Below are 26837 nucleotides of genomic sequence, written 5' to 3' on the forward strand. Positions count from 1 at the left end.
CTTGATCCCCCTTTAGCTATCAAATTTCTGCAATGAACACTTGTCTGAATATGAAACTACACCCTTGGCATTTAGATCATAAAGAAGTAGCTCAGTGTCTAACCCAGCCCAAATGCCATTCTCACTTCTGTCTCTACAGAACGTTCTTGGACTGAGAAGAGCTCCAACTGTAAAGGGAAGCAAGCAGGCCCTTAAAGTTTCTGGGCCTTTGAAACAAATGTTCTCAGCTTCTGTGTAGCTCTGAACAGTGTTATGATCCAGGACTTTATATAGTCTTCCTGACTATTTGGAAGGTGCTAAGTGCTCCATTGGAAGGAGATGTTTGTATAGCGTGTAATTGGTGATGGCACAGAAAGAAAATGAGTCTGAAATGTCTACAAAGAGGAGGTCCTGACTGGACTCAGGAAAAGAGGCTTGTAATTTACACATGAGTGACAAGTAACAAAGAGCAGACAGCCAGGACTTGACAGAGGGACGGGAACAATATGAAAGAATGGGTTAGAGGCACATGGTCTCAGAAGATACCACCAAAGATGAATGCAGTCAACAAGCATTGGTTGACTGATTTTGATACACAAAGCACAGGGTAGTTTGGAAAGGTTCTTTTGATTGAGCCTGGGTAGAAGCATAGTAAATCAAGGAAGAAAAAAAGACAAGATAAATCTGTGGACCTAATGTTTTTCATCTGCTAATGAAGGAGTTTAAATAGATCATCTCAAGCCTCCCTGCCAGTTAAGTCTTTGTGATTCTTAAAACATCAGACAGGGTAAAGCAATCCCAATAGGTAACCTAGTAATCTAACAGAGGGTTCTCAAACCAAAGAATCTCTGAGCCAAACTTATTATTTAGAACAAATAAGCTTGAACTCAAACTAGATTGGGATGCCTCTAATTTGTCTGTCTGTTCTCTTAGAATTTGCATGCACAGTAGTTTAGGAATTCTAAATAAATGGTCTTTGAAAAATGTTGGCCAATTATTTTAAAAATTTGGGATAAGCACCCTAAAGATACATACTAATTTGTAGATTTTATACATTATCACTTTTCTATTATTAATATACAAAGCGTATATAAAAATAGAAAGTGAAAAAACTTTGATAGATAACTATAAACACGTGGAAATAAAAATTTAAAACATAATAACATTTTCAATCATGCCAAAGAAAATAAAATACTTAGGTATAAACTTAACAAAATATATACAGGATCTGCATACTGAAAGTTACAAAATGCTAATGAAGAAACCAAAAAAGAACAAAACAAACAGAGAGATACACCATGTTCATAGAGTGGAAGACTCAACAGTTCTCCCTAAGTTGACTATATGTTTAATGTATTTCCAATTAATATCCCAGCAAGGTTTTTTTGTAGACATAGGTAAGTGAATTCTTAAATTAATATGGAAAGGCACAGGATCCAGAACAGCTAAAACAACTTTGAGGAAGAAGAATAAAGATGGAGGAATCATTCTACCAAACATTAAGTCTTACTACACAGCTGGCATAATTAAGAGAGTGAGGTTGTGATGGAGGAACAGACACATAGATCAGTGGAACAGAATAGAGAACATAGAAACACACCCAAGAAATTATGTCCAACTAATTGTTTAAAAGATGTAAAACAATGCAATATGGAATGAATAACCATTTCAACAAGTGGTGCTGGGGCATATAGATATCCAAAGAAAATAAAATGAACCTCTACCTAAACCTCATACCTTATGAAAAAATAACTCAAAATAGACCATGGACCTAAATGTAAAACATAAAACTGTAAAACTTCTAGAACACAACATAGGAGAAAATCTTCAGAATCTAGGGCTAGGTGAAGATTTCCCTGGTTTGACGTTAAAAGCAGAGTCCATAAGAGGGAAAACTGATAAACTGGAACTAATCAAAATTCAAACGTTTGCTCGATGAAGCTCATGTGAAGGGTGTGAAAGGACAAGCTGCAGGCTAGGAAAAAATATTTGCAAACCACATATGCAACAAAGATTTGTATCTAAAGTATATAAGACTTGTAAAATTCAACAGCAAAAAAAGTAATCAAACAGCCCACTTAGAAAATGGACAAAAAGTATAAACAGACATTTCATTGAAGAGAATGCAAAGAAGCACATGAAGAAATGTTCAACATTATTAGTCATTAAGGAAATGTAAATTAACACCACAATGAGCTATCTCTACACACCTATCAGAATGACCAAAGTGAAAATAGTGATAAGACCAAATGCTGATGAGGATGCAGAGAAACTGGGTTACTCATGCATTGCTGGTTTGAATGTAAAAGAGCACAGCCACTTTGGAAAATGGTTTGGCAGTTTCTAATAAAACTGAACATGCACTTGCCATTTGACTCAGCAATAGCACTCCTGGGCATTTATCCCAGAAAAGTAAAAATGTGTGTCACATGAAGTCAGGTACAAGAACATTCATAGCATCTCTATAATACTCCCTAACTAGAAACCATTCAAATGCCCTTCAGTGGATGAAAGGTTAAACACTGTGGTATATTCATACCGTGGAATACTATTAAGCAATAGAAAGGATAAAACTATTGGTACAACTATTGTCCAGTGTGGTAGACAGAAAAGTGCCCCTCCACCCCACCAAAAAAGATGTATGCTCTCTAACCCCTGCAACCAGTGAATATGTTATGTTACATGACAAAAGCGACTTTGCAGATGTAATTAAAGTTACACAATCATTCCACAAGGCCAACATCACCCTGATACCAAAACCAGACAAGAACACAAAGAAGGAAAATTACAGGCCAATATCACTGATGAACATAGATGTAAAAATCCTCAACAAAATATTGGAAAATAGAATACAGCAATACATTAAAAGCATCATATATCGTGATCAAGTGGGACTTACACCAGGGACACAGGGATGGTTCAGGATCTGCAAATCAGTCAATGTGATACCTCACATTAACAAAGTGAGGAATAAAAGCCAGAGGACTATCTCAATAGATGTGGAGAAAGCATTTGATAAGATCCAACATCCATTTATGATAAAAATTTTCAATAAAATGGGTGTAGAAAGAAAGTGCCTCAATATAATAAAGGCCATATATGACAAACCCACAGCCAACATCCTACTTAACAGTGAAAAACTGAAAGCCATCCCTCTGAGAACGGGAACAGGACAAGGGTGCCCATTCTCACCACTTGTATTCAATATTATACTGGAGGTTTTGGCCAGAGCAATTAGGCAAGAAAAATAAATAAATGGTATCCAAATTGGAAAGGAAGAAGTAAAACTCTTGCTGTTTGCAGATGGCTTGATTCTATATATAGAAAACCCAAAGAATGCACCAGAAAACTATTAGAAATAATCAACAACTACAGCAAAGTTGCAGGGTACAAAATCAATCTGAAAAATCAGTTGCATTTCTACACGCTAATAATGAACTAGCAGAAAGAGAAATCAAGAATACAATCCCATTTACAATTGCAACAAAAAGAATAAAATATCTTAGGAATATATTTAACTGACTAGGTGAAAAGTCTATACACTGAAAATTATAAGACATTGTTGAAAGAAATAGAAAAAGACACAAAGAAATTGAAAGATATTCCATGCTCATGAATTGGAAGAAAAAACATAGTTAAAATGTCCATACTATCCAAAGCAATCTACAGATTCAATGCAATCCCAATCCCAATCCCAATGATATTCTTCACAGAAATAGAACAAAGAACCCTAAAATTTATATTGAACAACAAAAGACCCTGAATAGCCAAAACATTCCTGAGAAAAAAGAATAAAGCTAGAGGCAACACACTCCCTGACTTCAAAATGTACTACAAAGCTATAGTAATCAAAACAGCATAGTACTGACACAAAAACAGACACACAGATCAATGGAACAGAATTGAAAGCCCAGAAATAAAAACACACATGCATGGACAGCTAATTTTTGACAAAGAGCCAAGAACGTAGAGTGGAGAAAGGAAAGTCTCTTCAAAGAATAGCGTTGGGAAAACTGGACAGCCAAATGCAAAAGAATGAAAGTAGACCATTATCTTATACCGTATGCAACAATTAACTAACATGGATTAAAGACTTCAATATAAGACCTGAAACCATATAACTCCTAAAAGAAACTATAGGCAGTACATTCTGACATCCATCTTAGCAGCATCTTTTCAAATGCCATGTCTACTCAAGCAAGGGAAACAAAAGAAAAAATAAACAAACTGGACTACATCAGACTAAAAAGCTTCTGCAAGGCAAGGCAAACCAGGAACAAAATGAAAAGACAATCCACCAACTGGGAGAAAATATTTTCAAATCATATATCTGACAAGTGGTTAATTTCCAAAATACATAAAGAACTCATACAACCTAACAACACAAAAACGAACAACCTAATCAAAAAATGGGCAGAGGATATGAACAGACGTTTTCCCAAAGAAGATATACAGATGGCCAACAGGCACATGAAAAGATGTTCAACATCACTAATTATTAGGGAAATGCAAGTCAAAACTACAATGAGATATCACCTTCCACCCATCAGAATGGCTATAATTAAGACAAAAAATAAGTGTTGGAGAGCATGTGGAGAAAACGGAACCCTCATATATTGCTGGTGGGAATGCCAACTGGTGCAGCCACTATGGAGAACAGCATAGAGATTTCTCAGAAAATAGAAATACCATACAATCCACCTATCCACTACTGAGTATTTATCCAAAGAACATGAAATCAACAATTCAAAGAGATTTATGAACCCCACGCTCATTGCAGCATTATTCATAACAGCCAAGAAATGGAAGCAACCCAGGTACCCATCGACTGATGAATGAATAAAAAAAGATGTGGTGTATATTACACACAATACTACTCAGCCATAAAAAAAAAGATGAAATCATCCCATTTGCAGCAACATGGATGGACCTTGAGCATATTATGTTAAGGGAAATAAGCCAGACAGAGAAAGACAAACACAGTATGATTTCACCCATATGTGGAAGATAAACAAACACATGGATAGAGAGAACAGATTAAGGGTTACCAGGGGGGATGGGGGTGGAGGTAGAGAGAAAGAGATAATGGGGCACATATGTATGGTGACAGATAAAAACTAGACTACTGGTGGTGAGCACGATGTAGTCTATTCAGAAGCTGATATATAATAACGTACACTTAAAATTACACAATGTTATAAACCATTATGACCTCAACAAAATAATTTAAAAAAGCAAACCTTAAAATAGAGAGATTATTTTGGATTATCTGGGTGGGTCCAATCTAATCACACAAACTTTTAAAAGCAGAGAATTTTCTCTGCTTGGAGTCGTAGTGATGCATCAAAAGGGAGAAGTCAGAGGGGTTCCAAGTGTGAGAGGGACTCTTCTGCTGTTACAGGGGGCAGGACACATGGGAAGCATAAGAAGAATGCAGGCAGCATCTTGGAGCAAAGACTGGCTCTCACTCACAGCCAGCACAGAATGGGGACCTCAGACCTACAACTGCAAGAATCTGAATTTGGCCAACAACCTGAACAAGCTTGGAAGCACTTCATTCCCAGAGCCTCCAGAAACAAACTCAGGCCTTGATTTAGGCCTCGGGGGATTCTAAGCAGAGGGGCCAACTGAGCCATGCTGTCCCTGGACTTTTGACTTTCAGAAATGTGAGATAATAAATGTGTGTTGTTGTAAGTGGCTAAATTTGTAGTAATTTTGTCTGGCAACAACAAAAATCTAACATATGCAATAATTTGGATGGGTCCCAAGGGAAGTCTGCTGAATGAAAAAAGCCAGTCTCAAAGGTTACATACTGAATTATTTAATTTATACAATACTTTTGAAATGACAAAATTATAGAAATGGAAAACAGATTACTGGTTGCTAAAGGTTCAGGGGAAATAGGGTGGGAGGTAGTTGTGACTGTAAATGGACAGCACGATGGATCTCTGTGGTGATGGAATTACACTGTAAGCCGACTGTAGTGGTGCTTACCTGATTCTACACGTGACAAAACTGCATGGAACTAAACACACACACACACGCGAATGCATGTAAAACTGGTGAAATCTGAATGAGGTCAGCGTATTATATCAACGCCAATATCTCAGTTGTGACCTTGCCCTGCAATTATGCTAGACATAACCACTGGGAGAAAGTGGACTAAGGGTACACGGGGTCTGCTTGTGTTATTTCTTACAACTACATGTGAAGCTACAATTATCTCAAAATAAAAGGTTAATTAAAAAAGGATATAATAGATACAAAATACCTTTGTCAAAAGTAATATTTTATTATTTTTATTTTACAAAAATAATAGACTATCTATTGATGATATAAAAACTACTGTCTTCACTTAAAAAATTATTAAAGTGGGGGCCGGCCCAGTGGTGCAGCGGTTAAGTGTGCACGTTCTGCTTCTCGGCAGCCCGGGGTTCGCCAGTTCGGATCCCGGGTGCAGACATGGCACCGCTTGGCAAAAGCCATGCTGTGGTAGGCGTCCCATGTATAAAGTAGAGGATGATGGGCATGGATGTTAGCCCAGGGCCAGTCTTCCTCAGCAAAAAGAGGAGGATTGGCAGTAGTTAGCTCAGGGCTAATCTTCCTCAAAAAAAAAAAATTATTAAAGTGAAAACAATAGGATTGAGTATGTTGGATCATCATTGCTTTGACCTCAAAGTGAGCCAAGGAAGAAAGTGAAGTCCAGCCTGCCGGGGTCTTGTTCATATGGGCTTGCATTATTTGAGCTGTTTTTTGGCAACAATTTTTCTGCAGAAATCTCTTTAGAGGACATTTTCCCATTTGGTGACAATTAGTTTAGTTAAAGCTAGATAATAGAATTCACGAAGTCTACTTAGAATATGTTATCTTTCTATGGTTGCTTTAACAAATTACCACAAATTTAGTGGCTTAAGCAACACAGTTTTATTATTTTACCATTATGGAGGTCAGAAGCCCAAAATAGGTCTCATGGAGCTAAAATTAAGGTGCCATCATGGCTGTGCTCTTTATGGAGGATCAAGGGGCAATTCTGTGTCCTTACTGTTCCAGCTTCCGGCTGCCCACATTCCTTGGCCTGTGGTCCAAGCAATCACGTCACTCAGACCTCTGCTTCAGCTGTCACATCTTCTTTCACTGCTGCCTCCCTTGTTCATCTATTACAAGCACCCTGGTGACTACATTGGGCCCACCAGATAATCCAGGATAATCTCGCCGTCTCAAGATCCTTTACTCAATCACATTTGCAAAATCCCTTTTGCCATGTGAAGTAACCTATTCACAGGTTGTGGGAATTAGGACACAGACATCTCTGAAGGCCATGATTCTGCCTGCCACATACTGCAGTGTGCAGAACGTGGCATACACGACCTGCAGCATACTGCAATGTGCGGCATGCATCCAGATGTGTGAGGCCTCCACCATCACCACCCTGTTGTGGCCCCGGCACGCCCCTCGGGATACTAAGTCTCATGACCGTTTCAAATGCAGACTAGAGAAGGCGTCAGCTTTACTTCATGTATTAAAATATCATGAAGCCTTAATATCTTTTCTATTTTTTTAAGTTTACACGTAATTGTAAATAGAATCTCTAACATTCTCTTTCCACGCCTCTCTTGATTGCCTGTGTACCGCTGAGGTAGGGGTCCCCATGGGAGGCCACTACTCTCAACAACTAGTACTTAACAATTCACACAGCTGTGCAGCAACATACAACTCACACGCTGCTGTCATAGTGTTTCATTTCATAGAATTTTTAATTCCACGCCAACAACACTGCGAGGTAGATACAGTTTCCATGTTTAGGTGAGGAATCTCAAGCCAGAGAAGTTCAGGAACTCAACGAAGGACAAAGCTGAAAAACAGCCAACTGATGGAGTGTGGTCTTCCATCATGGTTCCCAGTTCCTCCGCAGCACTGAGGGGGTCTCTGGGTAAAGAAGGAGGAAGGTTTCGGCATCCTGGGAGAGAACATCCCCAGGCTTCGGGAGAAGCAGCCGTAATGGCAGTGAAAGCAGACAGCCCGGCTCAAAATGCAGAGTAATTTCACACTAGCTACCGAGACAGCAGCTGATTTCCTCAAGCTCAGAACCTCCACACGACCAGCACCAAGTCCAGAAACAAAAGTCACTGGGGCTTGAAGAAGGTAGGACTGTACATTAAAGAAAAGCTGTATTGTTCTGAGTACATTTCCTTTTCTTTTGTATTTCATGAAGTGACAAATAGCTCTACGGTTTTTCCCCTGGCTTTCTTTTGGAGAGGACATTACAAATGAGAGTGATTCCATGGCAGACACTCTTTCTTCCTAAACAGTGCCGAGAACTCAGAGGAACTAGGTTATTTCTATTTACTGGCGCTTGGGAGTGGCAGTAGAGAAAGAGCTGCGGTGCTGGTGTCTTTCTGATAAAGGGGACAAATGTGTTCGTGAGCGATCTTGAAAGGATGACACAAGCTCATGGAAAATGAGGGAAATGCAGATGTAATTATACGGAGAATCACAAGACATGGGCTTAGAGATAATTTGGAACAGCACGACTGAGCAGCGGAGGAATATGGAAATTTGTAACTGACAGACAGTGGTAGCCGGGCCAAATTTTGAGAGATTTGAAGGGTCTAATGGACAGATTACCTAAAAGGCATTTAGTGGAGTCCAGCTCCAACACTGACTGACTTTAACTAAACGCTAATTTTGGCCCAATGCGTCATTTTATATATTCATTTGATGGGATTGGAAACATAGATCTTTAGATTGCTGAGGGAATAATTAACTAGACCTGTAAATGGCTTTTAAACTACAAAAAAAAAAAAAAAAGACTCAAATATTTGCAAGTGACACCAAGACTGTGGCTTGCAAGGAGTATACGGGTTTCTGTTTGCTGGAATAATGACCCATTTGCAAAAGTTGCCTATGCAAGCCAAATTTCCCAATTGATGTACTTAGAAAATAACATTGAGGCCATATTACATTAGCAAGGGGAAATGGAAAGCAGAATTAATTACCTTGGTACTACAGGCTAGAGCAAACAAATGTTACTTCAATTATCTGATTCTTTCAGATGAGACTTTTGGGATGCAAATGGTCTGAATTGCATTGTTACTGAATTTCACTTTGCTGAGCTAGACAATGGTGGTCCAGTGGCTAAAATTCAGTGTTTTCACCTCTGAGGGCCCGGGTTCATTTCTTGGTCAGGGAACCACACCACCGTCTGTCAATTGTCACACTGTGGTGGCTGCATGTTGCTGTGATACTAAAAGTTATGCCACCAGTATTTTAAATACCAGAAGGACCTGGCCACCCACTTCTGGAAAAAGTGGCCATGAAAACCACGTGAATAGCCGCAGAGCATTGTCTGACAGAGAGCCAGAAGATGAGAGGACGGCACAGACAGACCGGGCAGGGCTCTGCTCTGCAGTACACAGGGTCGCTAGGAGTTGGAATCAACTCAAGTGGCACTAACAAAACACTAGACAAAGTCTAAAAGAGTCAGAAAGCCAAATTTTTTAAAGGATTTTTTGTGAGTGACTCCCATACAGCTGAATTTGCTGGACGGTAACATAAACTCACACACTGGCCAAGTATTTGACTAACTTCTTAACTTTTCAGTTTCATAAGAGTAAACAGTGAAATGGTCAAAATACTATATTCATAACTGTCAGTGAATTCATAGTTACAATTATAGGAAAATAAAAAAGCACGTAGGAAGCAGGCCGAACACATATACTATTTTCAGGTTTTATACCCCAGTAATTGTTCTGGACCTTCTAATTTCACGGGTCTGAAAAATTTAGAAAACATTTGATTTTAGATCTATACGCGACTGATTCAAAGGGCTGGGAACACAGTTCAAGAGGAAATCTCTTTGGACCTGGGATAATTCACTTTTATTTTTCAAAAGTTTTGTGTTTGGGATGCCTGAAAATTTAAAAGCCAGGTGGGATTTAAGATTTATTTAATTTTGTGGTTCCTATTCACCAGTCATTAGACCTGGGCTGGGCTGACTGCATACCAACCGATAGCTAATTTCCCTATCTTCAGACGGCAGAAAGGTTTTCCAGGGACAAAAAAAAAGCTCCAGTTTTTGCTTTTTAAGTTCAATTTCTAGGCCCTGCTCTGGGTTTTCTGATTGAGTAGTTTTGTGGGTGTGACCCTGAATGTGTATCTTTTGAAAAGCTTCTGATTCTGTGATCCAACTCTTCGTGGAAACCACTGATGCAGGCCCAGCCTCCTCACTTTGCCAATGAGGAATCCGGGGCCTGCGTCGCCCTTCGTCCGGGTCAGAGGAGGGAGGGAAACGCAAGCTCCCTGCCTTCTAGGCCTTCCTGCCCCTCACGAGGCCGGACTGCCCAGGACATCCTCTCTGTCCCCTGTGAACGTGAATTCAGTGAGAGGCAAGCGCGGAGGGCACGTCCACAGCCCCGCGGCACAGACGGAGGGGATGACTGACTGACACCAACGATTGTTAATTTCCCGTATTTCCTTTCCTGGGAAATTTTAAAACCAAGAGAAAAGTTTAATGCACTGATAATTTAATAAATGAAATCCTTTCTGAAAATAGGGAAACGAGCTAGACAGCATCATGTGTCTCTCCTAGCCCTCTCATTCTATAATTTCCTAACAAAAGGAACTCATTTGCACTTTCACTTTCTCTTGTTAAGATGGTTTCCCCAGAGGCTTCCACAAACGCAAGAAACTTAACTTTCCTCCTCCTTCTTTCTACTTGGCTTTTCTTATCTGAGGGCAAAACGACACCGTAAACACTTACATATGCAAAACCCTCTCCCTTCCAGCCTTTGGCACTTAACACTTTCAGAGCAAATCTACAGAGAGCCTGAGTGGCCGCGCCTGCAGCCGCTTTAGCGTAAATACAACAGCGCCACCTTGTGCTGCGCTTCTGGGAGAACCCACCTCCAGCCGGACAAAACCTGGGGGCGGAGGGAGCGCAGGAGGGAGCCTCCTGGCCCCTGTTTCCACGACTGATGGCAAAACTGCTACTCCCCCCTCAGAAGACTCCTGCGTTCGCTATCAGCGTGCGATCGTCTCCTATAAAATGCATTTTATTACATACATTAAATCTCTTTATATATAATCTAATATATATCAGATATAAATGTATATATTATATGCTGTATGTTTAAAAATATATACAATCTAAAAGGGAACTGGAAAAGCAGAAATAAATATATATATGAGTAAAAGCTTAGGCAAATACAATGCTTTAGTAAATATTTTAAAGGGAAAAGTTACAGTCAATTTTAATTCAAAAATGCTTAAGGCTAAATGCACATTTGATGCTATAATGACTTACTTTCTCTAAAGATTCTCCCATATTTAGAGAGGTAGGTTTTGAACAACGTATTTACCCATTAAGGGAAGAAAAGGAGTTTTCATAAAATCTGTCTCATGATAGTTCTATTAAGGATACTATGGATAAAATAGGTCTATGATGTATAAAATATTTATTTCCCAAGTAGAGTTTTTTATGTTTAATTTTCTCTATGGGGCAAGCTGAGAAATTAACATATGGATATCAACTTGAGACTGAAGGCTGTGCTTAAAAGACACCAAAATAGAAATAGTGCCCAAACATGCTACTCTTTCTGATCTTTTCCCTAGAAACAACATACTTAATTAAGGAAAACTTTTTCTAATTGCAATTTGAAATGTCAAGATTAGTATAACAAATTAGCAGTTGTTTGTCCCTGAAGCCATCTGGAAAATTGAGTCTGAGGCCTTACAATGTACACATGATTATAGAATGAAAAGTTAAAGGATTAGAAAGTAGCACACTTAAGGGCCTTTCTGGGACTGGTCCTGCAGAAAACCTTACCCAGAGGCCCTGCAGAAGACTCAGTAATGTTTCTCTTAGTTGTAACAGAAGATTTTTCTCTTCTAAGTTTGTTTGTTACTGTTTTTTTGGTTTTTTTTTCTTAGTGAGGAAGGTTGGCCCTGAGCTAACATCTGTGGCCAATCTTCCTCTTTCCCTACCAAAGCCCCAGTACGTAGTTGTATATCCTAGTTGTAAGTCCTTCTGGTTCTTCTATGTGGGGTCTCTCCACAACATGGCTTGATGAGTGGTGAGTAGGTCTGTGCCCAGGATCTGAACCCCAGGCCACTGAAGCAGAGCCTGTGAACTTAACCACTACACCATTGGGCCGGCCCTGTGTTTGCTATTGTTGATCCAGTCTTTAGAATGTACCTTTATGTGCTGAATTAATAACTTTGAATAAAGACTCTACAAACAAAAAGAAAAAAAATTTTCCTTAATTAGCCATGTTCTTTCTGGTGAATAGATCACACAAGTGGCATATTTTCTTGGGTAATATTTCTACTTTTTAGATAAAGTTTTTTATATTGTATACTCCAATTAAATTATGATCTAATTTATAAAAACAGTGGATTTGTGGTTATGAGGGACATACTACAATGTTAAAGACACACATAATGTTCAAGTGTTAATGATGAACTTGGAGGGCACTCAGCAAATATCAGGTGACAAATACAATGGAAATGTTCTTCTTTCCTTTAAGCAAAGACACCCCAGAAAACCTGCAAGGGCTCTCCATTGGTCTACCAATCGCAGTCTCTAGACTTCTCTTCCTTACCACTGTTAGTTCTCTGCACAAAGAAGCATTCTACTGTGTCTCCCAGCCCTGCATTCAGGGCGACTCCCTGCATAAGGGCACCTACCTGGAACAGAATGGGGACTTCACACTTGCCCCAAATCTTCTCCCTTCCATTAGACTTCCACGGAAATTTTATCTCATTCAAATGCCTGCCCTTCTTAGCAAAGAACTACTTCCATACACCCCAATACAGCCAAATACAGTCCGCTCTCAGTATTCATGAGTAAATTCTTCATCTTGTCCATTACCTGCAGAAGCCAGGCTTCTTGCCTTGTTACCTATAGTTGGTGTGGCTCAGTGAGTTCAAACACATTTCAAGTTAATTCAAGTAAAATACTAATAGGAAAGGAAATCTTTTAAAAATTCTATAATGTATTCCAGACCAGAAGAGGTTTTTAAAAAAAATTGAATTGTTACCTGAATTATATTATTTCTTGTCTTTATCATGGCCATTAGCTGTTTTATTCCTTTTTATTTTTTTGATGAGAAAGATTGGCCCTGAGCTAACATCTGTTGCCAATCTTCCTCTATTTGCTTGAGGAAGATTGTTGCTGAGCTAACATCTGTGCCAATCCTCCTCTATTTTGTATGTGGGATACCACCACAGCATGGCTTGATGAGCAGTGTGTAGGTCTGCACCCAGGATTCGAACCTGTGAACCCTGGGCTGCCAAAGCAGAGTGTGCGAACTTAACCACTATGCCACTAGGCCAGCCCTTGTCTTCCTCTGCTTGGTACATGAGATTCTACCACAGCATGGCTTGATGAACAGTGCATGGGTCTGTGCCTGGTATCTGAACTTGCAAACCCTGGGCTGCCAAAGCGAAGCAAATGAGCTTAACTGCTATGCAACCAGGCCAGCCCCCAGCTGTTTTGGGGTCCTGAGAAGATTATAGACTTAATTTCTAGTGTCTCTTAATTCTAAACTGCCAGCTACATGGTTTCCCACTCAGGTGGCAAGATATGACTGATTGCTGCTGTTGGAAAAATAATAATTTTCTGGAATGATGGACTAATTTTAGAAACTGTTAGAGTTTACTAATTGGATGGTATATTAGTCTGTTTGGACTCCCATAACAAAATATAACAGATTGAATGACTTAAACAGCAGAAATTTATTTTTTCACAGTTCTGGAGGCTGAAAGTCCAAGATCAAGGTGCCAGCAAGGTTGTTTTCTCCTGAGGCTTCTCATCCAGGCTTCAGACAGTCATCCTCTCATGGTGTCCTCACATGGCCTTTTGTCTGTGCACGTGGAGAGGGCTCGCTGGTATCTCTTCCTCTTTTTAAAGGCAGCAGTCCTACTGTATTAGGACATCAACATGTGAATTTTGTGGAGGCACAATTCAGTTAATAACATTTCCTTCTCTGGCCCCCGAAAATTCATGTCCTCTTTATATGCAAAGTAAATTCACCCCACCCCAGCAACCTCAAAAGTCTTAATCCATTCCAGCATCAATTCCAAGTCCAAAGTCTTATCTGAATAGCATCTAAATCAGATATGGGTGAGACTCAAGGTATGTTTCATCCTGAGGCAAAATTTCTCTCCAGCTGAGAACCTGTGGAACCAGACAAGTTATGTGCTTCCAAAATACAGGTGTAGGATAGATATTTCTATTCCAAAAGGGAGACATCGGAAACAAGAAAGGGGCGATGGATCCCAAGCAAGTCCAAAATCTAGCAAGGCAAATTTTGTTAATCTTAAGGCTTGAGGACAGTCCTCTTTGGCTCCATGCTCTGCCTGCAGGCCCAGTGGGATGGTCATGCAGCACCTTGGACAGTTTCTAGAACATAGCAGACTCCTAATACTTGCCTCATTACCCTCTTTCTTACTAAGTTTTATAGAAAGAACATAACTTTCCATTGTCTGGAATCTCTAATTCTATAAACTAAGAGACCTGTATTTAAATTAAAGTAGTTCAAATGTGCATTTTGGTAAAGAGTTTGTTGTTAGCCTGTTGACTTCTAATTTTGGTGGAGAATGTGCCACCCACTCTGTAGTGAGCTGGTGACTTAAGTAACAATTATATGGATGTTTGATTCATCCCGTGGCTGGAACTCTGAAAACAAATCCAAGCAAATCAAGGAGATGGTAGCAGAGCCTGAAATTCTCTATAGTTTGACTAGTGAATTAATATCTACAACATCCTTTAGCATGCTCGCCTAGCTTCCAAGGACATCAAGATCATCAGCAACTTCGCTAGAGAAAAGCCAACCTCCTCTGTTTTGGCCCAGAAGATTTGACCTACTTTTCCCACACCTAAAGGCAACTTTTCAAAAAATTGAAAAATTCTTTAAACATCAAATATTTCAGATTTAAATATTTTTTATAGTCTTGACCAAGTTGGAAAGGTTTGAGCCTGTGCTGGGGGTGAGGGTGGTAAATGTGTTTGATATGTATATATTGTGGTTGACGTATATATCAAGATTTATATATATCTCACTCATACCACATGTCAGAAACCACGACAGTCATTGGATCGATATATTATGACCTTGGCAGATATAGTCTCAGACCTCATTGGAGTTTACAGGGTGGTGGGTAGGAAAGTATTAAAAACTACACAAATGACTAAAAAATTACAAAAATGATAAAAGCAGTGAAGAAAAACCCTCACTTGAAGACACTGCAATACAGGTTACTCTTACGTATGTTGAGTACAACACAAGACATCTTCTCTCCATGGGTGTGAGTACTTTAAATCATGCTCCTGGTGTGCTCTGAGGTAGGCGTCAGTGCTACAGGACATGGTGAAGTGGACGTTAGGAGAAAATATTGACAGACTATCCTTACTCTCAACGTAAATTGTGGGGGAAAAATCCTCTACAGAAATCCCCATTGCCTAAACTCCACTTCTGAAACAGGCCACAGATCATGGCAAACTTCCATGGAGTGCAGATTGAAAATTCTTGTGTAGAAGAATAGCCTGCTTGTTTTCAGAAGAAAGGTGGGAAAAGTGCCTAGAACCACACCCACTAATGATATCAACATTTTCCAGAAGACTTGCCCGTAAAACGGTGCCTGCTTGGCTGGACGGAAAAAGCGTGATGACAGCCCCACCCCTGAGGTCAATGCTGTGACATTAGCATGCAGAGCCCTAATACCATTTTATAGGATAGATTTCAATCCCCTCTCTTCCCTCCTCACAGCCCAAATTCAAATGCTAACTTTGACCTTCCTTTCTGAAGCCTGTTGTCAGGACAGCACACCCCACCACTGCTGCAAAAGGAAGCTGGATCTTTTCCAGAAATAGCTTCAATCTTGCTCAGATGAAAGGCACGATGCCAGGGTGAAGCAATCTTGTTATTAATCAACCTTGATTTGCAGAAGATGACACGGTTGCGGGCTCTGTGCTTTGAGTACCCTTTCAGCAGTGATGAAAGTCAAGCATTACTCAGCTTGGTTCTAAGTGGGCACTTTAAATCATGCTCAAGGCTGTACCATTTCAGGGCTGGAAACAGGAACTGAAAACAAATAAAGTGCTACTGGTAAACTGCAGTGAACTCTGTCGTTTTGAACCCTGGGCACCTCTTTGTGCTTGTAAAGCTGAGAGTTTGTGTCAGGGAAGCACGGAGTCCCTGGGATGCAACAGGGCTGATTCCGTCCAGTTTGACTTCGAGGGCATTTAAGTGAAAATTTGTTTTAAGGAGTCAAGGCTGAGGAGACAAAAGACCCTGGGAATCTGTACATCTAATCCCTTGGAGAACATTGTAACGTAACAAGTTATAAAGCTCGTTGCCCATCTTAGACCATCCCTTGCATGGAAAGTCCTGACCGATCCTTCCAGGCCATTCAAGTCCCATATCCTCACATAGCCTACAGCAGTGCCATTGTTTTGCAATGGGTGCCCTCTGTCTTTCCTGAGCATCTCTAGAACTTGTCTGCTCAGTAAGTGTACACTTTGCCTTCCATTTCTAATACCCCATTTATTTTGACACATAAAGTCAATTTTACCCTTTTAGAAATTGATGTTTTTGTTTTCCAATTAAAAATTTTAAACCATAGATACAAGTAGCACATTAATTTATTTTAGCTGTGAAATATTAAGATGCTATTTTATTTGTTTTGTGTTCCATTGAGAAATGGAAAGATCATGGGCTGTGATGTCAGGCGGATCAGGATTCAGACCCCAGTTTGGACATTTATGAACCATGTAATTCTGAGTAGTTTGCTTAACCTCTTTGAATTTCATTTTTCCTCATTTGTAAAAGTGAACAATTATGATAATACCTTGCACAAGGTAAATATTTGGTGTGATAAAATATACTAGCTGCCAGCACAGAATATTTAAGGTACTCAATAATGTATTACCACCAGCAGAAGTAGCAGGAACAGTAGCAGCGGGAGTATTATGCATAGCATGTTGTCTTCATGCAAAAGACTCTTCTTGAGAAGAAGGATCACATCATATACGTGTGTGTCATCTCTCAGCATTTCTAGCATGGGATGTAAGCAACATGAAAAAGCACCAGTTGAAATGTACTGACATGAGTGAGTTGGGTATCAAGACATTTGCCCAGTTAGAATAATAGGACAGAAGCCTAGGTCACTAACTGTTCTGAAGAGTGAAACATTACACCGGCAGAGTGCTTCATTAGAAATATAGACATAACAACTTCCTCTTTCACAAGTCTTTGAGTTACTTTAGGGTGAGGAAGGGGGAGAGGGAAGAGAAAAGAGAGGGAAGGAAATAAAGCAGAACCGTTAAAACAAGGGATAAAGAATAAGTCATAGGGAACAAAGAGAAGGGAACTCAGATTGGCTGAGCACTATATGTTAGCACTTTACATGAAACCCTGTCTCTATCCTGAAATGTAAGTCCTGTTAGCCTCAGAGAGCTTAAATAAACTTGCCCAAGTTCCCAAAGCCAGTAAGTGATAGACATGAAAATTAATACTCAGGGCTGTTTATCTTCAAATGTTAGTTCATTCACAGCTCTGTGCTGCCACCCTCTTGTATCAGAGAGCTAAGGGTTGCTATTCTAAGCCCATTCCCTTTCAGGACATTTGGTCCTGTCCAAAATGTCCATGGGCATATTTGGTCCATGCCAAATGGTTTTGGACCAGAAAAAATATCAAAGACCTTTTCGCATGGACCAAATGTCTCCATGAACATTTTGGACAGGACCAAATATGACGAGATATCAAGGACCTTTTGGCATGGACCCAATGTCTGATAGACCTTTTGGACAGGACCAAATGTCAAAGACCTTTTGGCATGGACCTAACGTCTGATGGACTTTTTGGACAGAACCAAGCGTCAAAGACATTTTGGCATGAACCCAATGTCTGATGGACCTTTTGGATAGGATCAAATGTCTATTAATAATCAATTCATCCTCTAGCTGTCACCCTGCCCTTCATATAGGGTGATGCATAGTTTATCACTCAGAACAGGACATGTTTGAGAGTGAAGGAGGGAGCTATTGATAATTTCTCCAGGACCACAGGCCAAACTGAAACTCTCTTGGGTAAAATTGGACATTTGGTCAGATCAACACAAAAGAGTTGTCTGTACTCTGAACTTCCTCAGCTCTAAAGAAGCACTAAGAGCTCATGCTATTATTTTCCTATTCATGCTATTCACTCTCAAATGGCTTTTGATAACGTCACCGGAGAGCTCCCCATCCCTAAATCACAAAGGCATTTTTAGTTCTCATTTCCCTTGATTTCTCATTACATTTTATTCTAGTGGTTATTTCCTGCTGATACTCTCTATCCCCTTGGCTTCTGGGATATAACACCCTACCAGGTATCCTCCCATATCTCTAGATTTTCCAACATGTTATCTTCTACCCAACTTTTAAATACTGGATTCCTTAAGGCTTCACCAGAGGCCTTCTTCTTCTTTTTTTACAAAAATCTAATTTCTTAAAATATGCTCTTCCTAGGGAACCTCATCTACCCTGATAGCTTCGCATAACATCTTTAATTACCACCAACTTTATATTCCCAGTCCAGGTCTTTCTTCTGAGTCCCACGCCAATGGTTTATTCAACATTGCTACTTGGATATTTAACAGGTACTTCAGCCTCAGTAAGGCCAACTCATCTCTTCCTTCCACCCCCAGCAATTCAATTTTCCCCTAACAATCATTAGCTCAGTGAATATAACTGCTGTTCATCCAAGTGGGTAAGTCAGAAACATATTCCTCGTCTTCAACCACCATGTGCAATTGATCATCAAACAGTGTTACATGTACCTTCTAAATGCCCATCTCTCTTCATCTCTTCTGCCATCATCTTAGTCCAAACCAACATCATTTCTGTTTCCAATTATTATAATGTTTCTGGACTCTCTCCACATCTACTCTTGCCTCTCTCTAATTATCACCCTGCAGCATCTGAACTTCTCTTGCTTTAGTTCAACCCTCTTGCCTCTCTCTCTTCAGCCCTACTAATCTGTCAGATCCTCAAACAGTCCATGCTCCTTCTTGTTTTACAAGTTTAGAACGTTCTTCTCCTCCCTACTGGATAGCTTATTCATCTCTCAGGTCTCAGGTTGGATGACCTTTCCTCAGAGAAGCTTTTTGGAGCCTCTAAACCAGGTTGAATCTCCCTGTCAAATATTTTCATGGCCCCCTGTAGTCTTCTTTTGAGGTGTTTATGAAAATTGTTGTCTCAATCTTGCCTTGCAGCATAATTCTACTAGATATTGAAATTATTTGAATGGTCTTGAGCAGGTTCCACAGCATCCTTCCAGAGTGTTATTAACATCCAAGGGCCAGGATAGATCAGAAGCCCACGATCTTATACTTTCACTGATTCACTCATTTTGAAATTGGTATATGAGACAATGACTTGCAGTGGGACAGTCTGATGAGCTGACATGGGGCAAGAAGAAGATAAAAATGTTGCGAAGGGCCCCCTAAATTCCAATCCCAAGCTCTTTCTCTGGTGAGATGACACAGAAGCAGATAGATACAGAGTGCTGGTAAGACAATGAAGAAACCAGGAAGAGCGTGGATCACACTGAGTAAAGTCAGGAGAACTGCAAGGTGATGCCTTGTGCAATAAGAGGTGATGAAGTGTATAAAGAAGTGACAAAGGTGGCTGTAGATCCCAAGTATTCTCTGTCACATACAGCTACATGATTTGGCACCATCCATAATGATACTGTTAAATATAAAAGGTGGCAATGTGACTATACAAGATATAACTTTAATGTAAGAACAGGCTTCATGCACAGTTTGTGGAATTTTCTCTTAATACTGTAGAGTTACTACCATTTAAATTAAGTATTAGTTTTAGCAGCATAATTCATCTAATCACTTGCATTTTATTTTCCTGATACTCCTAAGTACTTTAAAAACTCATTTGTAGGCAATTAAAGTGCACTTTTATATTTCTAAATTATGTAGTCCGTTAAAAAGTACTTTAACCTAAATGTGGTGATATCATAAAATAGTCTATTTGCGTATCAGGTTCTCAGCTATCAAAAATTGCTATGGCGTATAAATTGAGCTTTGCTTTGATGCCAACGTTCCTTTCCCAGAGTTTATTCTTCTGGAACATCCAGCAATGTTGAAGTGTTTCTGTCAAAACTGCACTGACATCCTCTCTACAAGAGGCCTCTAGTGTTGGGGATGGAGTAAGACGGGCATGGAAGGGGTGGGCTGGGGCAAAATGAGAGCTGCACTTCTTGCAGATTGGAGCAAAGCAGGGCAGGAGCATGGTAACAGGTGAAGTGAAGATGGGTCCTGGGGGAGGTGATCACTGATGACCATGGGAGATGAAGTGGGGAGATTAGTCACTGCGTTGTCTCTGTGTGGAACCAAGTGCTCTGTGAAGGGTGGAGAGCTGTTAATGAGTTTATCAGATTCAAACTTAACTGGACAGCTAACTTGTTAACTAAGACAAAGAGACCTTGTAGAAAATCACAATTCATTTTATAACTATTGAGCTAGAAATAACTGTAGAGGTCATTTTGTTCGGCCTCTCTTGGAGTACAGATTTAAAAACTGGAGCCAAGATATATGGAATTATCCTGGCTCTTGACAGAAGCTACAGAGAAACGATTTTCAGAAGATGCTCAAAGATAACCAAAACACTCAATTAAAGGAACTGATATTATTTAAGTAGATAGAGAAAGCTTAGAGATGATCTCATCACAATTAAAATAATGATTCTAATATATAAGTGATGTCAAATATTAATGACATATAATATATAACTATTCTATTGAACAAGCTGGATTTAAGAGGATACAAGCCAATTTTATTCTTTATCATTATTCTCTTTTAAAATTCCTGTGTAGAATAGTTCCTTACCTACCCCTAGATGAAATCTTAGGAAATTACAATACCTCTTCTTGTCCAGGCCAGTCCAGTGTAATAGTCATAAAATTACAAACTCTCTTCCAATGTAAAATATCCCCCGTCTTCTAGCTTGTGCTGGCCCAGGCCACTTCTTGCCTCTCTTCTTTCTCTACCTCTCTAGGGTTGTCAGAGGTAGGGACTGGGGTAGATAAGGCATAGTATGGTCTAGCTTGGCTGACATGATTGTGATCTGGTGTTAGTGCTTTCTGAATATGGCAGAGTCCAAATTCTGATTCTCGTGGGCTGGTTCTTGGGTCCTCTGAAGACCCTTTCCCCTAACTGGAGCTCTGCCTCCTACAGCCCCCTCCTCTGGCTGGCTGCTAATGCCTTTCCCCTCAGTCACCTGCTGCCTCTGCTGGGCCATCTAATCCCTTTTGAAAGGTGCTGTTGGGGAGAGTCTCTTTTAAAAAGATCCAACACTGGCCATCTCCACTGGTTCACTCCTGGCCCTTGGGAAAGTCAAAGCGTCTTTCCTTGCCCCATCAAACTCTAGAAGTGCAGACTATTCCTTATGTAGCTGTGGCTCTTCCCTCTGCCACTACTCATCTTTAACTTCTGAGGCCTGAGTTAGATACCTTTTTCTGCGTTCCTCAAATCCTAGGGAATGAGTACCAAACTCTCTGAGTGGTTGTCTTGAAATGGCTTTAGATCAGCTGGAGGTAGAAGTAAGTGTGCCTTTCTCCTTCTTTAGGGGTGCTGGTGAGCCCAGAATGCACAACACACAGACAACACTCTCTGAAATGGTCCTCACTACCAGTGAATCTTTCCATCATAGAGCAGGAGTGGGTGACTAGCTAATGTTGGCTAAACCTATTTTGTAATGGTTTAGCATGTGTCCACCAACTCATAGGATGTGGGAGTATTTGGCACATATTGTTTTGTTCTCTATCTTTGGGACATCTGTTGCAACTCCGAGATAGCAGAAGAGGTGGTTTAACATCCTGTTATACACAGATGGCCTGAAGCCATGTCCCCGTCATGCTCCTTGTGGTAGCAGAATTCTAAAGATGACCCCACAAGATCCCTATCCCCTGGTTTTTCTATCAAAAACTAATCTAGGTGCTGCTGTGAAAGCACATTGCACGTGTAAGTAAGGTTACTAATCAGCTGATCTTCAAATAGGGAAGTTGTCCTGGTAGACCCGGTGTAACCTCATGAACCCTTAAAACCAGAAGAGGAAGGTAGAATACTTAGTTAAAGAGATGCAACAAAAATGCAGAGCAAGACACATGAGATAGAAAGGGAGGTCAGAGAGATTCAAAGCATAAGAAGGACTTGATCTGCCATTGCTGATTTTGAAGCTGGAGAAAGAGGGCCATGAGCCAGAAATGAGGGCAGCTTCTTGAATCTGAGAATGACTCCCAGCCAACAGCCAGCAAGGAAATAGGGATCTCAGTTCTACAACCACATACACCTGAGTTCTGCCAACAACCTGAGTGAGCCTGGAAGCAGATTTCCCCCGGAGCCTCTCAGTAGAAGCCCAGCTGAGTGACGCTTGGAATTTGGACTTGTGACACTCTAAGCAGAGAAACCAGCCAAGCCAACCTGGATTTCTGATCCACAGACCTGTGAGATGATAAATGTGTGTTGTTGTAAGCCTCTAAGTTTGTGATAATTTGTTATAACAGCGATAGGAAATTAACGGGCACCCTCATTCCAAGGTTGCTGGCCACGTGCTTCCCTCTTCCTCACATAGCTGGTGAAAGCCCAGAGACAAATGTACGATCCTTTTACCGGGCATGTTTGGGAGAGATGAAGAAGGGAACACAAAGTTTGACACACCTTGAGACCCACAGCAGTACTCAGCAGTGACAAGACTTTCTCTAAGTTCTTCTATTTAACAATGACTTGCTGCAGCCTCTTGAGTTCTTGAAACAAAACAAACAAAGCTTGCATGCTCAAAATTCTCTCTTTCCTTGTTCAGTTTGCTTGCTAAGGACTGTGCCTCCTGTGGCCTCCTTCAATTCCTCTTTCTGATGGGGTGCTCTTTTCAGGGGCAGAGAAAGGATGGGAAAGACTTCCTTTGCTGGAAATTTGACTGAGAGGCACAGAATTTTAAAAAAGAAAAGAGCTGGGATTTCATGGAAAGGTCAATGGATTGTAGAAAGTCTTTCCAGAAAAAAAGTTGACCCGAGAAATGATTTCTTGCCAAAACTATTCTTCATACTGTGCTACCCAATTAGAGACCCTTAAACCAGCCCTGGTGGCATTCCAGGCAGAAATGACCATTTAATTTGAAAACTATAGGATGTGGCCTTAATGGAGGTCTCACAACAGAGCCATGTGTCTTAGAATCCTTCAGCCTCTGCTACAGATGTGGGAGGAAAAAAGCCAACCTTATGCTCTACAAGCATCTGGTTCCCTCTGATGGGGCCCAGTCTCCACACTCCCTGAGGAATGGGCTGTTTTTGATCAATCAGACATCAATGAGTATTTGGTGATAAGCCAATCTGGCTAGAAGGGGACAACCTTTTCAAAGTCTTCCTATACTTCGGTTTGGGCTAATTAGTAACCCTGGGATTATCTTCCTCTCCCTGCCAAATAAGATACCTGGCAATGCAGAAGTAGATTAGGAAGCAATTTTAAAGTTTCCAGGAAGCTAAATTTCAGTTCTTTGAATGTGAAATGCAAGCATTTCAAGAAAAAATATGAGCGGCTGGCTCCGTGGCCGAGTGGTTAGGTTCGCGCGCTCCGCTGCAGAGGCCCAGGGTTCGGTTCCTGGGCGCAGACATGGCACTGCTCGGCCAGGCCACGTTGAGGCGGTGTCCCACATCCCACAAGTAGAAGGACGTGTAACTCAGATATATACAACTGTGTGCAGGGGGGTTTTGGGGAGATAAAGCAGAAAAAAAAAGGAAAAACAAAAAAAAAGAAAATATGGGAGGATTATCTTGTTGCTAACTTCCTGCTAACGATGTGAGGTGATACTTACTAAAACATCATTAAAGGCATGAGAACGGGGCAATTCTGGCAGTTTCTTTGCACCTGAAAGACTACTTTCAAAGCTACACCAAAAGATGTGTGAACCCAGACTGTCTATAGTTTCTGGATCTTAATTAACACTCCTGAAATTTAAGTTCAAAGACCATAATGGAAAGTGTTGATAAAAGGAGAGCATTAATTGAAAATGGGAGGGAGAAAGAAGTCCAGAGGATATGGCTAGCAAAAATATCAGAAATAGCAGTGAAAAGAACAATCAAGACATTTTGATTCATTTTCCAGTGTATCATTCAGTGATTATAATTTGGCCACCCATGTCGTGAAGTCTCCACAAGGAGCTTTCATAGAAAATAAAGATGGAAACAATGAAGTAATCCCGACGACTTGCCTTTATAATTTAAGGTTGTTCTCCAAAGTGTGTTATTGAATGTCCTGCCCAGCAAAATTTCCTATGACTCAAACTATGGGATTATTACCACTTCCTCTGGAAAGCTTTTTGCAGAATAATAGCCGTTATTATTAGGAATGCTTTTTTGAAGGTCAGCCAAATTTTCTCATTGTTCAACTGAATCCAGGATTTTAGCTATAATTTTCCTGACCACCCCCAAACAAGTGCCTCCCTTCAGTCATGTGGATAATACTTCAGCTTTCATCCAGTGCTTGAAATAGTCCAAAGAATTCCAAAGAAATACTGGTTGAGCAGATCTTTCTAGATGAACGGATGGATGAATAGATGAGTTATTTTCTCTACTGCTTGCCTTTGATTCCTCAATCTGCTTTCCAAAAGTCTTTGGTAGGCATAGAGGTTTTTGGGGTGAAGGAGATGAGGACAGGCATCTCGTGCCTGACCACAATCCTTCAGCGTCAATCCTGCTGGGGACATGATTTGGAACAATGATAGTGTATTGGTTTGCTAGGGCTGTTGTAACAACGTACCACAAATGGGGTGGCTTCAACAATTGAAATTTATTGTGTCAACTTTAAAAATAAAACAGTTATTTTACCAGCAAAATGGGTTTATTCAGGAACAGCAAATAATTGCAATTTTGGACAGGCAGTCTACGGTGAACTCAAGAATGTCCAGAGAACAAAGGAGAGGACCATTCTTTTATAGAGAAGGGGAAGTTGGAAGGGGCAATTATAAACAAAGAGCCCATTAGAGGAAACTAGGAATTTGAAGTGAAGTGGCGTCTTATTGGCTGAGTTGTGACAGTCTCTCATGGCTGGCCTGTTGCCAAGCAAGGAGAAAGTCTTTCTTCCTCCTGCTGAGCTAGGGAAGCAGGCTTCTTCCTGTTGGGTCTGCAATTGAAGTGGTGTGGTAGGGCATGCAAACTCCCCCTTCGGGCCTCCTGACTTCGTTTTAAATGAGGTTTCTGTTTATTAATTTTCACAATTTTCTTGTGGTTCTGGAGGCTAAAGTCCAGGATCAAGGTATTGGCAGGGTTGCTTCCTTCTGAGGGCTGTGAGAATTTGTTCCATACCTCTCCCCTAGCTCCTGGTGGCTTGCTGACAATCTTTGGCATCCTTTGGCTTGTAGATGCCTTGCCCTGATCCCTGCCTTAATTTTCACATGGCATTCTCCTTGTGCACCTGTCTGTGTTCAGATTTTCCCTTTATGAGGAGGCCAATCATACCGGATTGGGGCCTACCCTACTTCAGTAAAATCTCATCTTAGTTTAACTACTTACATCTGCAACCCTATTTCCAAGGAAGATCACATTCTGAGGTATTGTGGGTTATAACTTCAGTGTACAAATTTTTCAGGGGACACAATTCAACTTATAACAGATAAGAATCATTCTTGATACCTCCTTCTTTCCTACTATGCCACAGCCAGGCACCAAAACACTCTATTTTACCTCCTAATTATTTTTGGGATCCACCTACTTGTATTTATCTGCACTATCGCTTCTCTAGTCCAAATTATCATAATATTTTGATTACTTCAATAGAACCCCAGTTTGTCTCCCTGCATCTAATTTTTCCATGTTCTGATCTATTCTCCACACTCTATACAAAGTGATACTTTTAAAAGGCAAATTCAATCATGTCAGTCATCTCTTAAATCTGTCAATGGATTTGTGTTAGTTCTGTAAGCCAACTCCTACAACTTCACCAGCCTGCTTTCCTGTCCTAGACATGTTCATTCTTTGCTTTTCAGTTCTACTGGATCTTCTTTCAGTTTCTCCAATATACCAAACTCCAACCTACCTCAGTGCCCTTGCACATGCTGTTTCCCTGCCTGGGATGTTCATCTCCTCTTCCCGACTTGGGTAACTCCTTCTCATCCTTCCAGTTTCAGCTTAGATGCCATGGGGAAGACTTTTCTACTCCTCACAACAGGTTGAGTCATCATTATTTACTTTCATGGCACATTGTAAGTCACCTTTTTAGTACTTTCAAAATTTAATCAATTGATTTCCTAATAAATATTTGTTTCTCTCTGCCATTGATTGAATGTTTCTGTCCCCCCTCCCTCCAATACTCATAAGTTGAAACCTAACTCCTACTGTCATGGTATTTGGAGGTGGGACCTTTGGGAGGTGATTAGGCCATGAGTGTGGAGCCCTCATGAATGGGATTAGTGCCTTTATAAAAGAGACCCCAGAGAGCTCCCTTACCCTTCTACCAGATGAGGATGCAGCAAGAAGATGACTGTCTGTGAACCAGGATTGAGCTCTCACCAGACAACAAATCTTCTGGTGCCTCGATCTTGGACTTCCTAGCCTCTAGAACTGTGAAAAATAAATTTCTGCTGTTTATGAGCCACCCAATCTATGGTAGGTCTTTATAGCAGCTGGAACAGACTAAGACACTCTAGTGTTAGATGCTAGGCTCCCATAGAGTGAGTACTGAGTCTGTTTGTTTGCACCACTGACTATGCAGCTTGGTATGGAGACAAAAACCAATAAATAGTTGTTGAATAAGCAGATGAATGAGTAAATGGATAAAGATATTTTCTTTCCAATGATGTATCTTAAATG

General features: G+C 40.5%; 1 long non-coding RNA gene across 1 annotated transcript in view; it reads left to right on the forward strand.

Moving 5' to 3' along the window:
- Positions 1-26837, forward strand: part of LOC139046602 (uncharacterized) — a 114255-nt gene that overhangs the window by 70089 nt on the left and 17329 nt on the right. The gene's annotated exons all lie outside the window — the stretch shown is intronic.

The sequence above is a fragment of the Equus asinus genome, chromosome 11 (genome assembly GCF_041296235.1).
Source record: "Equus asinus isolate D_3611 breed Donkey chromosome 11, EquAss-T2T_v2, whole genome shotgun sequence".
Taxonomy (NCBI): Eukaryota; Metazoa; Chordata; class Mammalia; order Perissodactyla; family Equidae; genus Equus; species Equus asinus.